Source organism: Branchiostoma floridae, chromosome 4 (genome assembly GCF_000003815.2).
Source record: "Branchiostoma floridae strain S238N-H82 chromosome 4, Bfl_VNyyK, whole genome shotgun sequence".
Classification (NCBI taxonomy): domain Eukaryota; kingdom Metazoa; phylum Chordata; class Leptocardii; order Amphioxiformes; family Branchiostomatidae; genus Branchiostoma; species Branchiostoma floridae.
In genome coordinates, this window is record NC_049982.1 from 32617979 (window position 1) to 32636479 (window position 18501).

Below are 18501 nucleotides of genomic sequence, written 5' to 3' on the forward strand. Positions count from 1 at the left end.
TCTTTCTTGGACTGCGTCGCCATTTTTTCATTGTAATCTGCTGTCGTTGAGATTTTCTCCCTATGGGTTCTGAGGGAAGGCTTTTGATGTTCTTCTGCTATTTTCTGTGATGATGGTCTTTTAGATAACTTGCAAGATTTTGCTGCCTGAGATCTATCAACTGCTGTGGAATCTTTCTTCCGCTTTGTGAACTCTGTTTCTCCGGATCCCTTGTTCCGTTCCACTTCTGGGTTGTTGTTGTTCCTCAGAGCGCCATCTATCTGTTGCACTTCTACGCTCTTGGCATTTGTATGTCTGGAGGACTTCCTTGAGTGCACTTTGTTGCTTTGTGTATGTTTGATTTGAGGTAACTTTTCCCTATGATGTCCTTTCTCTGAGATGTTCTCTACTGTGTTTCCAGACGTCTCGGTGTATCTTTACAAATAGAAAAAAAGCAAGTTGAAATATAACGTTATGAAGTCAAATTGTCGAGTGAAATCTTGCCTAAGTGCAGTATGATAGCCCAGCTGATAAGCTGAGATTTCACTGGTTCTTCAAAGCACTGAAAAAAAAGATGGCACATCAGTATCAGCTTCTTACTCCACATAGACAATTATATTATTGATAAACACGAACCTCGGAGTCTATCCTTCACTTATGATACACAATAAAAATATAATGCTTACCTATCTGCAGTGACTGTGCTCTTAGATGCTGGCTGTGTGTCCTTCACGTCGGAGGCTCCGGGTTTTTTCACCTTTTCATTTTTTCCCTCACGTTGACGCTGTTGCCGAATGGGAGGTAGTGGATGGGAGCCCATGACAGTAGGTGGTGGGATGGGCCCGGGAATAGGCATGTGACGATGTCCATGAATAGCAGGAACCGATACTGGTTTTCTCTGGCGCAGGGCCCCGTTTTCCTTCTTAGAATTGCTCATTATTTGATGCTTTACTAACGGAAGACATAGAACCATAGGCGTCAATAAAACATTGTTACAGAAGCCGTGGATATGGAAAACAAAGTAGTAAAAACGTCTCCGACCCCGAGGCGTCGTCAAAAACTCACTGAATCACAATCCTGATCAATCCAGTTGCCGCTTTACATTACAGCAGATCGTTAGGTTTTCAGAAACAAAGCGTACCGAGTAACTGATCAGCACACAGTTAGAGCGATTGTTTTTGTGAACACGTAGAATGAGATAGTGAAACAGCTAAGATAATGTCTTCAGCATTTGTAGCTAATGTTTGGCTGACAAAGGCGGAAAAATCGACCACCTTACCTACACGCAATGTTGGATTTTTCAAATTCTGTGAGTTGTTCTTGCCTCTAATTCTCAAGAACTTGTGACATCAATACACATAGACCATGATCTCTCCGGACAGAATATGTAGTCCTTGTTTCGCAGGTTTGTTGACTAGTGTCAAACTAATCTCGTTGAACTTCAGCGTGTAAAGGTCGGGTGGCACAGATTGTCCGAAGTAGACAGTGATGAAACGCCCTCTTGTGGAAAATATCAACACTACAAGATGCCCCCGGAGTATTCTCAGTCCTCCTACGGCGACGAAAACTTCTTATTAGTTGGATCCACACCAATGTCCTTTCAACGCAGGTTGAGTGAACACAATTTGTGCTGATTCAGGTTCAACGAATTCGGTGGCCAAAATCAGAGGGTATTTCTCGCGCAGCCGTTCGTGCGGTGACGTTCATCCGTGTCAAAGATGACATTGGTTTGTTGTTGACGTTACCAAGGTGTTCGATTGTGGTCGCCAGGGCTCCACGATTGACATTGTTCCAGAACAGACCCATTGTAATTTTTTTTCATTATTATGATGGCTACTTCAAAATTATCTTCCGAAAAACTTGGATGGGCGTCACCTACATGCAATTCATTTAAAGTTTCATCGTTTTTGGCACAACTTTACATGCCACTAATTTTCGTCGAAAAAGGCGGAGCAAAAAACTTAGGGAAAGCCCTATTGTTTGCGTTTTATTCTGGTCACTGCTAATTTGAACTCGGAACCATTAAACATCATGTTTGCAGCTCGGTGTGGCTTGATGCTCCACGGTCTCGCAGCGCCCCCTTGCAGTTTGTATGAGCATTGCATGTACTCAGTACACTACTTTCAAGCCCGATGTTGAAATGGTCTGTCTCGAGGACGGGAGAGCTATCACAGTAAGGGATAACATTTGTCTATATCCTATATTTGTTGATCTATATATTTTAAACATATCGAAAAGTGCTTTTAAGATAAGTTTTCGTTAACATTTGTATTCATCTCTTCCAGTTCTTTCGATGTAACAAGCAATATGTCCCAAGCAGAAAAATAGACACAAATTGGTCAGACGATTACGCGGAAAAGGGAACAAAATAGATGTTGTATAAATTGATAACGACGGATCGAAATTTCTTATTAGCTATTTACCTGTGTCAAGGTATGACAAGGTCATCGAGGCCTACGACAAGCGCCCGCTTTCAATGATACATTTTTCCGTAACATTTATTGCACATTACTACGGTAGATATCGTATGATACAATAAAACGCAATGAAGGACACTGAAATAAATGTATTTGATCCCATACAACGTAGAAAAATAATACAGATTAAGGATGCCAAATTTGAATGATTAAATCTCTTTCAAAAAGTTACAAAGTTCTTATTCAAAACACGCGATTTTCGCCGACTTCACGTTTGTTGGTGATTATCTTGTCACTGAATGCAGGCTATTTCCATGTGATGTTGAAAGCAAGAATCATGATAGGTATGTACCGACAGCTGTAAATAAAAGCTATCTATTAAACTTTTAGCCATCAGGGTTATTTCATTGGTTAGATGTCGCAGTGTTTTATTATTTGTTAGATGTCGTAGTGTTTTATCGTTGGTTAGATGACTTAAAAAAGCTACAATTTAGTTTCTTTAAGGCAGATATAGTGCATTTCTGTGTGCTTTTCCTGATAAAGTGCCTTCAAACAATAACTCTCCTCTATGCTTAAGAGGTAACGAAATTCCGTGCTAAAAGTTGTGTTTTAAGGTAACGTTAACGTTAGTGGCTATCAATATACGTCAACCCTTGCTCGAGCAGAATTACACCTACAGCTACGCTTGACTTGAAATTGGAGAACCCCAATTATGCATTAGACATGGGGGACTGCGCATTGGGCTCAGTGGAGCAAGTACACATTATGTGTAATTCAGTACGTTTCACTGGCCTGAACTTTAGAGTTTAAGAGTCAAAATTGCGCACTGCGTGGAATAAAACAGGGGACTAGCCTACTCATTACGTTGACTTCAAAAGAACACAATTACACAGTACGGAAAATTGTATGCCAAGCCTTCTTAGTCATAGCTGTCCTTTAGTGAAAAAAAGAGAACATTTTTGTCTGCCGAAATATCGTCTGCGACGATGACGTCACGCTAGGAATACGTATCCCGCGATGCCTTGCGCCCGAATGCCGCCTCCCGCGTTGAACTTGTGGATCGTCTTGCCCGAAGCTCTCGAGACGCACAAAGACAAGTGACCCGAGCGAGTAACACATCCGACTTGAACAATGCCCTGGCGTCCGTTCCACGCGGTCCAAGGTGTCCCGTTCCCCCGACCGGATTTGTGTATCGCTGCGTATCCGCTCTTAGCGTTTGTTCGGCGGAGACGCCGGTAGCTTTACATTCAAAGGTACTATATAGTGGCCCCGGCATTGTCAAGGACGGAGCTTGTAGTGTAGGATTGTGGTTGTGTTGTTTGTGAAAGGAGCTACTTGATCTTTGTTTAGCCACACCACTTAAGCACAGTGGACTGGTTCTTCACCCGACACATATACATCTTCATAGTCATTAGCCGTGGCGGAGTAAACTTTATACACTCGTAGGCATCGGTACTACATTTTCAGACCAGGAAAAAAAAATCACAAATGAATCCAATACATTCGCAGATGTCAATGAAGACTCTTACTTAATACTTCGAATCATTCTGTCGCACATCTTTACAAAATTCTTGAAGTAGAATTTCTTTTTGATATGCAGCAGGTGCAGTAATGTATTCACCTGTTGTAACGGCCTCGATCCATGCGATTTCTCTGTCGCGGCCAGAACAAAGGGAATAATACAAAAGTCCTTAAAGGGAGTGGATTTCTTATTGACGTTTAGTAGACCCAATCCTCTTAGTTCTATATATAAATGGCAAAATATGCGACCAAAGGGGTTTTTTGTTGCGTATGTGTATGTTTATGTGTATGATATGCAAACGCGTTCCATCTGCTGTTCTATTCCGTATGTCTTCCTTATCTCTGACATTTGACATTGACGTAAACGTTTGAAGGATTTCATAAGACGTGTCCAGGTCTCCCGCACCCTATCGCTAATGTGTGACCCCCTCCCTCTAGCCCTCGCCCCCCACCCCACCCCCTGCACGCCCTATGTGTGCCCATCGGACGGTGACGGCCTCCCGTCTGTCTCGGTGGGCACAGATCAGTGATAAGGGTGCCGTAGCCGCCGGCACATTACCGCCACTATCCACCGCACAGTATCGCCTATCCCCCGACAATCAGTCTGGAGCCAGCGCTACCGTGCCCGAGCTAATTGTGCGTAAGCCTAGAAGCCTTGTTGAAAGGGCAACACTGTTGAAACAATGGGATTACATTATAGCGGAAGCAAGCCTGGCTAGGAAAGGCAATAGATGAAATTACAGAAACAACTTTTAATAGGATATAAAAACATTTCTTCACTCTTGGAGTAGAACACGCGGCCACTTAATGACACACAATACGAGAGGACCTGTCCTCGAAGTGTTAAGGGGTTTTGGGCGACACTTTGCCTAACTGTGCGACGTTTCTTTTTTGTAGGAGATGTATTTGCTTGTGCGGCGAGGTTATTGGCGAGTGGTCTGGAGAAAGGCTAAAGTTTCGGGCTCACATCCTGTTGACTTCTGCGCCCTGTACTTGACTTCGTTTGAAGTTAGTCAATGTTGCACGAGCCAGGTAGGCTGTCTTGTTTATTTTGATATAGAGCCAGGCCCTCTCTCTCTAGGCAGGCGCCCAAGGCCACCTCACCCATTCAGATCGTGAATGAGGTCAGAGAGAAACAGAAAACAGGCGGAAAATAGCCCCTTAAGATGGGTGGTCGGGCCCTGAAGTACGCACGGGTCAAAAGTTAAAACAACACTCGAGTCTGGAGAGGAAGTATTGTGTAGGGGGCGCCACGGACGGTTTAGGTTTCAGCGACTACTATCTAACACGGGATGTCTTTCCTCGCGTCCTAAGACCACAAATTTGGCCCCCAGCTCTCAGCTTTCGGGCCGAGTTTGGCGTTCAGGTGCCAAGGGCGATGATAACGATAAAACTTGACGTTGGTATTTTAAGTAAAAGTCGTTTGCCAAGAGCCGAGTAATTGATGGAGTGTAACTCGAGCTGAGCACCCGATATGTAGCACTCGGCTTGTACATTCTCTGTAAGCTGTACATTACTTTATACTTCACTTAAACCCTTAATTGATAGTGTAATGGGCCAGAGGTTGTCTACTATGTACACCCTGCGCGTCGCCACCAGACCCCGTTGTTCAAACATAAACCCGAATGGAGTCCTCAGGAGACACGGAAACTGTTCGGCACGCTCGGCGGCCGGCCCCCCTCTCCACTGCCGTCTCCTTCTTTCACTCAGCGCGGTGGTTCACCCCGTAATTTGTTTAAGTCGTGTGCTGTTTCCAAAATTCTACCTTGCCCCGAAGGTGGTTGACTGTCTGGGAGTGAATGGTTAGACAAATATTGATATTTGGTTTGTAACCTTAGATTCGGAATGCAGGCTATTACTGAGATATAGCCCCTCCAAGTACCTGTCTCTTCCAGCCCAACCTTCAGCGCCTTCACGCTCCTTTCAGAAATCAAGGGTAGTGCGTCGTTTTCAAGGCGACGTTCAGGAAAATTCCCGACGATTTTTGTGCATGCAGATCCGTCCGCAGACAGAGCGCCGGTGTCCACATGTTTTGTTTTGTTTTTATCTCTTACATACTTGCAATGGTGCGTGGTTATATCCTGAGCCATTGTTGGTGGCGCCAAGCTGGTGGTAACGATAGCTGGCGCTAATGACTGCGGAGGCTACCCGAGTTTACCTGGTCCCCGCCGCTTCTGTCTTCGCCGGCAGGTAATGGAGGGGTACGGCGGCGACGCTACACCGCGACCCGACAGACGGCTCAACAAGCCCGCGCCGCGGTGGTCCCACGTCTGGGTGGGCCGTCCCTGCGACTCGACAGCAATGCTTCTCTTCACCCTCACTGAACATTTGCCTCATGATTGGAAGAAAAAGCCCGGAATAAATTGATTATGGGTTCTGTTCTATTTCAGCGTCACATTTGCACTGACTCCGGCGACGAGAAGGTCGCAGATAAAAGTCCTCCCATGGCTCGTCCAACTGCAGATGGAGTAATTGCGCATTGACAAACAGAATGACACTTACATGCAGTACAGAAAAGACACAGAAAAGGCTGAGAACTTTCCCGAACACATTCAACTTTTGCCATTGATTGAAAAGAAGCTTTCTCGCAAACACTGTGTCTCATAACACTTTTCTTAAACAAAGATTTTAATTCCATGCGTATAAAAGAATGAGTAATTCATCGAACTCGCTGCAAAATGTTTTAATGAAGTTGTGCAACAAACCATTCATTCATTTATCCATTGAAGTAAAAGTCACACTCTTAGTCATTTATCACTGAGTTCGGTTCTTTTGAAAAATATCGAAACATGTACTTCTTTACATAAGGCGTTTTAAAATTCCTCTTAAAGACAAATCTTCATTTGGAAGAAGTATCCCCAGACACCTGGGTAGTTTGCTGAGTTCACCGTCCCTCCTTAAGTAGATGACGGAAGGTGATAGCTCGTCTGCTGAGTTGGAAAATGCCACTTTGTAAGAAATGGCATAGCCGCGGGCACCTCACACTGAGAAGACACCACAACAATGTCCAAACGACTTTTCCTTCATTTATGACACTTTTTTTAGCTGCAGACGGCCCTTAATTCTCTAACTGCATTGTCTAGTGACCTCTGGTTACAATGTACCTTTCGACTGCAGATGTTGCCACAAAAGAGGAAAATGCAGAACTACAAGGATGCAACGAATTTTCTAACACGGCGATGATTATTTACAGTTACATTTAAACATTGGAAATCAACCGTGATTGGAGGATGACACGTCAGACAACTACAACAAAACGCGAAGGGCTGAAATCACTAACATCAAGTTATGCTTTTGCGCTTTTGTTCTTCATTGGCTTTTTTAATAGCCTTTTGATTTAAAAGAAAAAGCTTCAAGATGCATAAACAATTAAGTCAGAGAAATTCAACAACTGATTGTTGTGAGAATCGTTACATTTCAACCGTTTATAATGAAATCAAAGCTGAAAATGCTACAGAGTCCACGCCAGTTCCACACGACAGAAGTTGCTAGCGTGATGGATTGAAACTTAATGAGCCCTAACAGTGACAGAAAATCACTCCATGATTACTGTGATTATCGGGAAATAATCCAAGGCCGTGGAGTGTTGTGAGTACGCACTGAATCACCTGCTCTGCGTGGGGAGAAAATAAGGCCACATGTCATCTGGACACACCTTTAAACACCATTGTGGGCTACACAAGAAAATAGTGTTAATCGTTTCCGCCAGTCCAACAGAAACAATGGTTGCTAACTGTAACACTAGTTCACTTTTATCCGCGGGTTTACCTATATCCGTTGCATCTAGAAACGGGATATTTAGGAATATCATGTCGACGGATTGTTGTGTGCCTAATTGATTTTTTTTTCAAATCAGAGCAGTTTGAAACCACTGTCCGTTGACACGATATTCTCAAATATATTGCATTTAAAATCAACGGATATAGATTACTGGCATTATAACGTTTTACAGGAATATCTTGGACAAAGTGATTGTACAGTGCACGTGTTGATAATGTTTTCAGTTTATCCAGGTTCTAAACCGTCCATTGGACAACATATTGTTTTGTAGATGAATGAAAATCTGAATAGACATATACAGATATTTGGGGTAAACCGAGAAATGTCAGTGTGAGATAGCTAATGTGTAAGGTCGGCTAGCACGCCACATGTAGAAGCCATTTTCACTAGCTATAGGTGGAGGCCGATATTAGCTAACAGAATTGGATATGTATAACATATGACTTGAATGATTGTATATGTGATGTCTTATGCGGTGACTCTGATATGTGAAAGTATGATATGAAACATAATAAAAACACAGAAATTTCAGAAAGGTTTTTTTATGAATCAAATTCGTTTGAACTTCTAACGATATTTTGCTTCGATCAACGATCATTTGCCGGTGCAATGACCGAGTGGGCAGAGTGTTCGCCTTGCATTTGGTAGGTCGTGAGTTCGCTCCCCAGCCGAGTCATACCAAAGACTTTAAAATTGGTACATGCTGCTTTCTCTGCTCAGCACTCAGCATTCGGGATAGAGGATGGAAGTTGAACACACACCACTACCAGTGGACTAGCCCCCTACTGTAGTGATTGCACAAAGCTGTGTGGCCCAGGGCTACTGAAATGGAGATGGGCGCCGCCCCATGTGCCATCTTTTCTTTTGAACGATCATCGCAACAGGGCATAGACACATGATAATATTAGTCTTCCTTCTATAACTTACATGTAGATTTACAGCGAGAATCGGGAAAAATTACTTTCTCATGAACATTTCTACTGAGTTTTGAATCACATGCTATTTTACAATACATTTAGCGCTTGGTAGAGTTTTATTTTTGTCTTACTTTCTTTTCTTCTGTTTTGTGCCATGGATGGAATGGGCAGGGCACCTGTCAAATCTCACGAGACCCGCTCACGAGACCGACGACTGGAAATATGGCGTGTTCTTGAAACTGTCCACACCTAGAGCGGGGCAGATCGCCGTGTCTCCTCCTTGTTTAGTCCGAGAAGCTATCTCAGAATAAACAGATAAATCATTCATCGAAACATCGAGTCACGCCGTAGGTTTGAACCAATGGTGGGAGGGGGGCTTGACTGGTGGTCTTGTATTGTACCGGAAAGAGTACAATGTGGAGTGTAAACCAAAGATGAAGGGTCGGCCGGGAGCAGAGACCAGGTCTTTCTGTGACAAACAATATGTCTCTGATTGCTGAGAGAAGTGATGGTACCAGGTCAGTTATTACAGTAACAAGGCGTGAATAAAGACAGATGGCCTTGACTCTCTTGACTTTGGATCAGGAGGTAGGAACGTTTTTTTTCGCCACAAGAACGCAAGAAAGAAATGATAAATTTCTACTCGTACTATGGAAGGAGATCTTAATTTGTAGCTAGTTATTTTGTACCACCAGACTAAGCAGCTAAAATGTGACACAAAACTGGCTAGTAAATGATTTGCGTTTGCGATTGGTTTAAAGCTGCCCCGAACATCTGAACATGGACTCAGTCCTGTTATTACATGTACTGTATTTTGCATTGGTCTGTGAGGAAAAGGGCCATGGCTTAAGCTCTTATCACACATTTAGGACACCCTCATACGTTTTTTATCCCGACCACTCTCCAACGTAAGATTGGGAGTAGCCTGGAATCCATCTTGTTCTAATACCTCTTCGCTTCTCTGATTGCACCCAAAAAGATTCCAGAGTTTGAATCGTCAAATTTTTACTTAATGGTCATCACGTAAAAAGACCTGAAGGCCACTAAAGGTTACGGATTACATTGTAACTGTAACAGAATCTCTTCGCCCTAGGTCAGAAACATCATGATTGAGACCAGCCCAATTGCTCACTATGAGTGAGGACTAACTGACCCAATAGGCGAAGCAGGGGTTACGAGGGCTGCTCGGGAGATTCCCCTACCCACACGGGACCATTTATCGTTCTATCCGAGGGACGGCCCTAGCCGAAGCTAGGTACTCATTTTCACCTGAGTAAAGTGTCACACGAATAAACTCCGTGGTCTGGAGAAGGTCTGAAGGCCATGGTCAGCTATGTGCGACAGAGACGTAAGCTAAAACTGACGGTTATATGGACAATAGAATTACCCATTGACGGAATCTCCATCACTTGGTACACGTACCTTTACATAACTTTGCATACACATACAAGATGGGTTTTCTGAACGCACAAGAGTTATTTTGGAAAACTTTAACTATAGTTACCTGTTTATGGTACGTTTGTATGGAAACCGCATTATGAAAGTGACAATAACCAATTTCAAACAGTGCTAGTTGATCATTTTTCGTTAGATTTAAAGTTTATGCTTCATGTATAACGGTGCGTACATATATTTTACGCAGTTTCTATGCTAAGCTAGATTCTGTTCAAGTATTTGCCTTCGTTTTTAAGTACACATATACATATATATATAATGCATTTCATTTGTCAATGTTCACATTACAGTTCCGAAAGAATCAAACTTTTCCTTGAAATCTACAAAAATTTCCAAAGCTTTTATAATCTTACCGACGAACAAAAATCCATCTTCTTGCTTGAGTCGTCCAACCCCTTTATATATGAAAATGTTGGATAATTCATCTTCTACTGCATACGGAAAAGAAGTCAAACCCATCAATTAGCTTAAGTAGAAATTGATTTAGTTTAGACGTTATTCCCTTTTTATTTATCTATGATTATCATTTCTCTTCTTTGTTAAGTATGTTTATGTATACCACTACTACCTTACCCTGTATGCAATTAGCCCTCGGGCATGAATTTGCAATAAAGATTATTATTATTATATATTGAGGATGTTTGGATGTTCAGTAATATCTAAGATTCTAAAAGTTGTTCATACTTTATGGTGGTATGGCGGCTTTGAAAAGGTGTCCTTTGACACCTGTTCCGCCATACCCTCCATTGTCATTGTATATGGAAATCCTAATGAATAGATGAATAAATGAATACTGTTGCAGAGACAACAAAGTACAGTTGCAACAGGGTCCCTAATTTTAGGGTCTTTATAATACGTTGACTTTGCAGAGTGAGCTACACAGCTTCAAGCTATTTGTCATGATTCGGAAGAGAGACGTGCCTTGCTCAGTAACTAGAGCCACAAACCAAAACAGTAAACACTCAAATACACGTCATACCACAAGGAGTACAGGAAAGAAAACATCCTTGTGTACGGTGGGAAAGAAAATTTTCAAAACCGTTTTACATGTTTCTAAAACAATCCACATAAATCGCAACACTTAAGTGGTTTCCGTCTCCCAGAACAATGACACATACAGGTATGACAGTGACACAAAAGGAAACAAAAGGAAAGAAGAAGACATCAGTTGACTGTTACTCATGGAATGCCCACACAACAAAACTTGAGTACTTCTCGTGCGGTTTTCCCGTGAATGGTTGGTGACTTTGCAATGTGTTTTGTTTGTGACAGAAAATCTACGCATGTCTTACTTTTTCTTTACATGTATTTCCTTTTTTTACCTTTTGTATATGCGCCTGTCTGTGTGGCGCAATGGCCAGAGTGTTGGAGTCAGAATCAGAAGGTCCTGAGTTCTAAACTCGCCATGCCCCTGCCCCCATGACGGTGGAGTGACGCCCACCGAGCCTCACGGCTGATCTGTCTAAAGGTGCCAAAAAACACCTACGGATTTGGTGTTGCCAGTGTGTCAACATCTGCACACTTGCCACTGAGACCCGTGAATTTTTTTATATTTTTTTATATGCGCCTTCCACTGAGTCAATCCAAATGTAAAAGTATGGATTCTCTTTTCTTGTAATATTGTTGAGCAAAACATTCTATCCATGCAAGCGAATGATGTCAGATATGATGTTTGTTGTTAGTTTTTCTTGGTAGCAATATACAAGTGCGATACCCTCGACAAAAACATAAACCTAACTCCTCTTGTGGGTTTGTATTCCGTGTACTTCCCCTCACAAAGTCTCTGATAAACCCTGCTTAAAACAAGAGTGATTGACGTGTGCTAATCTTCTCCTGCTGTCTGTAATCTTTGACACCGAAGAACGGAAAGTTACAACATTTCAACTTTAAGTTCAACAAAGGCGATAGTAAGACCGCGAGTTTCCGCAACGAGATATATACTACGGTTTTCCGTTTCGTTTCCCGCCACTTGTACCCAGATACGGGACCACACAGAACTAGAGTGGTCCCTGCGAAATGTTAACGACGGGGTTGTGGTGGAGACATTTGTGTGTGTCTGTTTATGTATGGTCCGCTCTCTCTCTCTCTCTCTCTTTCTCTGTCTCTCTCTCTCTCCCTCTGTCTGTCTCTGTCTGTCTGGCCGTCTCTCTGTTCGTTTCTGTCTGTCTCTCTCTGTCTGTCTGTCTGTCTTAGTTTGTCTCTTTCTCTGTCTGTCTGTCTGTCTCTCTCTGTCTCTCTCTCCCTCCCTCCCTCTGTCTCTGTCTGTCTGTCTCTCTGTCTCTCTGTCTCTCTGTCTCTCTCTGTGTCTCTCTCCCTCTGTCTCTGTCTGTCTGTCTCTCTGTCTCTTTCTGTCTGTCCGTCTGTCTCTGTCTGTCTCTTTCTGTCTGTCCGTCTGTCTCTCTCTCTGTCTCTCTCTCTCTCTCTCTGTCTGTCTCTGTCTGTCTCTCTATCTGTCTCTCTGTGTCTCTCTCCCTCTGTCTCTGTCTGTCTGTCTGTCTGTCTCTCTCTGTCTCTTTCTGTCTGTCCGTCTGTCTCCCTCTCTCTCTCTGTCTCTCTCTCTCTCTGTCTCTCTCTCTCTGTCTCTCTCTCTGTCTCTCTATCTCTAGATTTGTGGAATAAGGCATAATGATTCTTTCCACTAGACAGCGATCCTTGAGCGACCGCAAATCGACCCAAATTGAATTTGTATCACACTCTATTCCACAAATGGAATATGACAAAATATCTAAAACTATGATTTAAAATAAACAAAACAAACAAAATGTAAACCAGTTTGTTCTTTATCTTTAAAATTCTTTGAGCGATGTGTTAAGTCCAGATGAGAGTGTTATTTCCGATAGCTATCAATTTTAGGAGGTAAAAACAACATACTACTTCACATTATAAGATTAAGTACTCACTAGTCCCAAGTGCATTAAAAGCATCCAGTATTCTTCTCAGTCTATGACTGAAAACAATGTGTCTGTCTGTCAAGACTTTACATACAGATTACCAAAGCATTTTAAGGGGCGATAAGAAAAAGTCATCTTGTTATGTCTTCTTTAATATCTTGTGACCAACTAGCCTTCTTGGTGTACTTATTGCCGCTCATCATCATTTATGCCGAAAATATTCATAATATAATGAAGTAAATGGCTACACGTACACGTGCATGGGAAGGGTCTGAGTGGGTTTTGTGACTATCATATTGTTTTACAAACACAGGTTACGTAATTCACCACAACTGGCATTCCACACAAAAAAAGCCGACTGTTTATGTATTCATTAATAACTTTTCCTTAAAATCTTTTATCACCTTACCGACCGACCAACAAAAATCAATCTTCTTACTTAAGTCGTCCAACTCCTTTATATATGAAAATGTTGGACAATTCATCTCCTACTGCATGCGGAAAAGAAGTCAAACCCACCAAATAGCTTAATTAAGTATAGCTAGATTTAGTTTAGACGTTATTCCCTTTTGATTTATCTATGAATATCATTTCCCTTCTTTTTTCAGTATGTTCATGTATACCACTACTACTTTACTCTGTATGCAATTAGCCCTCGGGCATGAACTTCCAATATAGATTATTATTAATACATTGATATCTATTGGAAAATAGGACTCCCTTCTGGAGTTAAGTGTCCCTTTAAACGTTGGTAGGTTGGTTAAACGTTGGTCGTTGAGGGGTTGCAGCATCTTGTGGAAATGTTGGTACATGGTGTGACGCTGTGCCCTTGGGAAAGGCACTTAACACGACCTTCCTCACTTCACCCAGGTGTAAAAATGGGTACCTGACTTCGGTCAGGGAGGTAATAGAAAAGACTAACTTCTGTCTGTACCGTGTATGTGGCACTGTTGATATATAAGTTACAAAACTTGAGTGCAGTGTCACATTGTCCTCGTCTGTCCAAAAGCAAAATAGAAAAAAAAAGATGTTGGTGTAAAGAGACTCCTCGCCAGGGCGTACGTTGTTATCGGCAGAGGCATCAGTCTGTACCGCCAGTCTGCCGGGCTATGGTGACGTCTCCCCTGGACAACAACAGACAACGAGAACGCATTAGCACCCGTGTTTGCCGAGCTCAACTTACTTCTCATAATACACGAATTTACAACCGTGTGTAGTATAGGGTACGGCCGTGGATTCAAGCAAAAACCAGACATACAACTTAACGGCATCTATGTTTGAATACGGATAACACGAAGGCTTGGCGTTTTATAAAAGTATAGCGAAATGGTGATGATCAAAATCGTGGTGATGTACCTATACAAACAGCGATTATGTGAAAAATAAAGAAATAAGCAAATTTTGATGTAGGTTTGATTTTCTTTGCTGTTGGGCCATTCTATGGATAACATACTAGGCAGACCTCAAAGATAATAAGATAGGAAAAAAACAAGATGGGTAAAAAAAACAAGGATAAATTTTGAAAATAGACACCATAAACATTGTAATAAAAATTGAAGCAACAAAACATGGTATTACAGCTATTTATTTATAAAGTCAAGATCTAGAAGTGCACTGGTGTAGTAAAAGTGACACTAGTGTGGTAGATCGGTACCAAGTTGTATTAGCTTCACGTATGGTTTCCATATAGTGGTGCCACGATTACAAATAGTTTCACTTGTACAACTACCTACACTTCTTCAAGTACAATCATTAGGCACATCATATCTGTCCATTTCGGTACTCTTTCTCATCATGTTCACCATCTCCGGAGGGTAAAAATTTCTTGCCCTTTCGAAATCAGGCGCTGATGTCATTCATAAAATTTACTTTCCGTGGCCTTTGCTTGCATTTAAAAATGGTACACGAAAAAATCAAATCGCACAAAAAAATCTTTGAAGGAAAACAAAACAAAACACAAACAATTAAGCAGATCAACATCTCCTCAGAAGTGAAAGTTGGCTTAACTTTATCTATTAGTGGGTTAAACAGGCACTTCACTTAATCCTTTAAGTGAGAATTTGTCCTCGCTAAATTCGGCCCGAGGAGAGGAAAAATAGCGACATGTCTCTTTTCATCGGCCTCAATGGCAGCAAAAGTGTCTCCAACAAAGACAATGCTGTGCAACCCGGTGGTGATAGAGTACTTTCCCGCGCAAGAGTTGTTCCAGAAGGACTTGGGCAAATAAAGGAGCGGGTATTTCAACGTTTTAAACCGTGCGGTGCTGATAACGCATCTCCAGACCGTGGGAAAAGACTCTGTGTGGGTCTCTGTGTGACGTGCAACATAAACAACGGGAACGCTCCAATCGTACGTACACCATCGTCTGAAGCGCACTGAAAAACGATGACAGTTTAACACTGATCTACAGAAAGATTTTACAACCTTTATGTTTGTCTAGATGAGAAGAAAATGCACTTTCAGAACAAGCAACAGGAATCGCCATCGTAGAACGTTGTCTGACAAGTCTGAAGTTGACTGAAGAAAAGTACGTTTCCACTAGTACTAGTGCTAGTGCATTAGACATGTCATCTTTAGGTTCGTCACAATAAAAGAGAAACTGCGTTTCCTACTGTGACAAGCAGAATGAACAAAAGACGTAATGCTCGTCGTAAAACATCGTCTGGTAGTGACTGAAAAGAAGTTAATCTATCCAGTCAATAAACACTGAATGTTTAAATTAAAGTTTTCACACAATTTTCATCCTGAAATTTGTCTACATGAAAAGGAAAGGCATTTCCCTACTGTGACAAGAAGAACAAACAAAACTTTAGTGAAAGTCTAAAGTAAAATCTCAGACGCAAGGTACAAGAAACGTATAACATTAGGAAACAGTATTATAGGACTTATGCCCCCTTTAACTCCAGGGCAGTGCTCTCGCCTCGCTCTCTCTGCGACGTAAAATGTGACAAACCACTCAACAGATTGTATAGGAAAAAAAAGAATATTTTCGTTCCAGCTTATCCCAAATGCTCTCGTCTTCAAACAGCAGAATTTTCGCATTTAACATCTATACATCCATGTGAAAAAACACCTACATGTACTAATACTTACCGCTATAAGAACACAGATAATGTATGTAGTTCCCACATGTAGTCGGAGAAAGAAAAGGCGAAGTAAAACAAGATGGGAAAAAAACACAGGATATCTGACGTTGTAAGACCATTTGTAGCGACAAAACATAGTATCCCAACCAACTCTTTTATTTCTGTATTCGAGAGGTACACAAAGTGGCACTAGTGTGGTAGACTGGAGTCACTTTTCAAGTTAATAACTACATAAAGTCATAGTTACCACATTGGCGCCTACCTACCTACCTACCTACCTCTTTTACCTCCAGATCGTTGGGGGTACAAGGTAGACATGAAGATAGAGAGTTGTCTCCATGCCCTTCATTCCCTTGCCAGGGTGAGTCTTTCTTGCAGATTGAGGGAAGACCATTCCGTGATTGGCACCACTTTTACTAAACTAGTAAGGCGACCGCAATGGCTATATCTACGTCACCAGTGCCACTACAAGTACAGTCAAGATTACCACATGATATATTTTCTTACTTTTGTAGCGTCATGTTCATCATTTTTTTTATTTCAAATCAGGCAAAAACTAATGACTGAGCTGATTTCATTCATTAGATTTACTTGCTGTGGCCTAACAAGACGAAAACAAGTCCTGTAACGTTGTCTAGCTATTGTTGACAGTTCACTTTTCCACTGACTATTATCTTACATTGTAAATTGTTCCATAAGGAACGAATTGTGCTTTATATATACTATATCATGAAAGAGTTCCCATACTTGGAACATCTTAATGCAACGGATAAATTTCTATTTTTGATGCGCCTAGATAAACCCTGTATATTAAACATTATCTGTTCTTATATATACACTTGTACAAAGAAGCGAGAAGATGTCAACGATCCTGTTAGCTTAGCACCTTCAAAACGTTAAATTGTATCTTGTTGTCTATGCATATGTCTGTTGTGTCTGTTATCAGTGACCTGTACCTAGCCCGTCGAGGCATGAATGTACAATAAAAGTCTTTCATTTATTCATTTATTGATAGTTCCAAACGATTCATCAGCCTGACTGAACGCCCAGAGTCCCACGTAGGCACATTGTGTTCTGTGACAGTGCTGAATACGTTAAGCCTATGGCATGTTTTGTCTAACCCCAGAAACCTAACCTCTGTGCGAAGTGCAGGCATACTTTAACTGCATTTACAAATTAGGGTAGCCATTGAAAACTGCTCAAATTGTGGTTGAAGGTTCTCCAGAGTGTACTTGTAGCTTTGCAAAATGACCAAGAAGCTGTATGTAGTGACTAGTAGTGTGAAGTGGCCTTGAATGGCACACTACACACCTACGTGAAGGAGCTATGACATCACTTGAGCCAAGCTTGTGCAGCCTTTTCCTGTGCGATTCAATGGAAAGAAGACGAAATAAACATTTTCGACGGACGCAATGAAGGCGCAAATTAACAGGACGTTGACCGATTTAAAAAAGTTGAATATATTTTTCATTGATAAAAGTTTCCTCGCTACACAGTAAATATACCATTGTGCTGGAATGCCTATGCTACAAATGTTACAAATAATATCATTGCATCTCAGTTCCGTCTTTGCATTCATTCCAAAAAAGTCTATCGACCATAAACTGATTAACGTATGAAACCAAACCATGCCCAGCATTTCATAGTGTTGAACTATTCCAAATTTGCCATGTACTTGTTGAGTTAAATTTCATTATACTATATCACATTATACTGGTTAGTAAGTGAGTCTACTGAGAAAGTACGCGATTTCATTTCTTTAATTTTCAGTGTGTTAAGGTGGGGTCACACCTGTGTATATATCTATGTCCGTATGAGGCGCGCATGAGGCGCCTCCACCAGGCTCCACAGGTCGCTGGAAAAATGAAAGAAATTGGACAAACGTAAACAGGTAACATGTCAGACGAGTTAGCTGGGTCTCTAACCATACTTCTCGGTCAGCTAACTCATCTGACATGTTATGTATCTATATTTGTCTAATTTGTACTATTTTTCACGCGACCTGTGGAGCCTGGTAGAGACTAAGAGCGTCATACGCACCTCAAACGGACTTGAATACATACGCAGGTGTGACCCCACCTTTACAACTCAATAGCATGAGCGTCAAGTGCTCTCTTTTGTTCGGTTTAAATGATTGCTTTCTTAGTCTTTTTCTTCTTCTCCTGTCATGAACCAATCAGTATTTACAACTGTCAGTAACATCAGCATAATGGCTGTTACAGCAAATTTGAACGAAATATATTATCTATATTATACTACAGCAAATATGAACAATTTTTATGTTTGCGAAAATACCACACCTTGTCGCTCACACTATCCTGGCTGGACTATCAGATTGTTTGTTTGTTTGTTTGTTTGAACCTTTGTTTATTCATGAGAAGCTCAAATCGGCCAGCAGGCCGCTTTTCATTGAGGTCATGAGGGAGGTAAGGATCAGATAAAATATAATACAGAT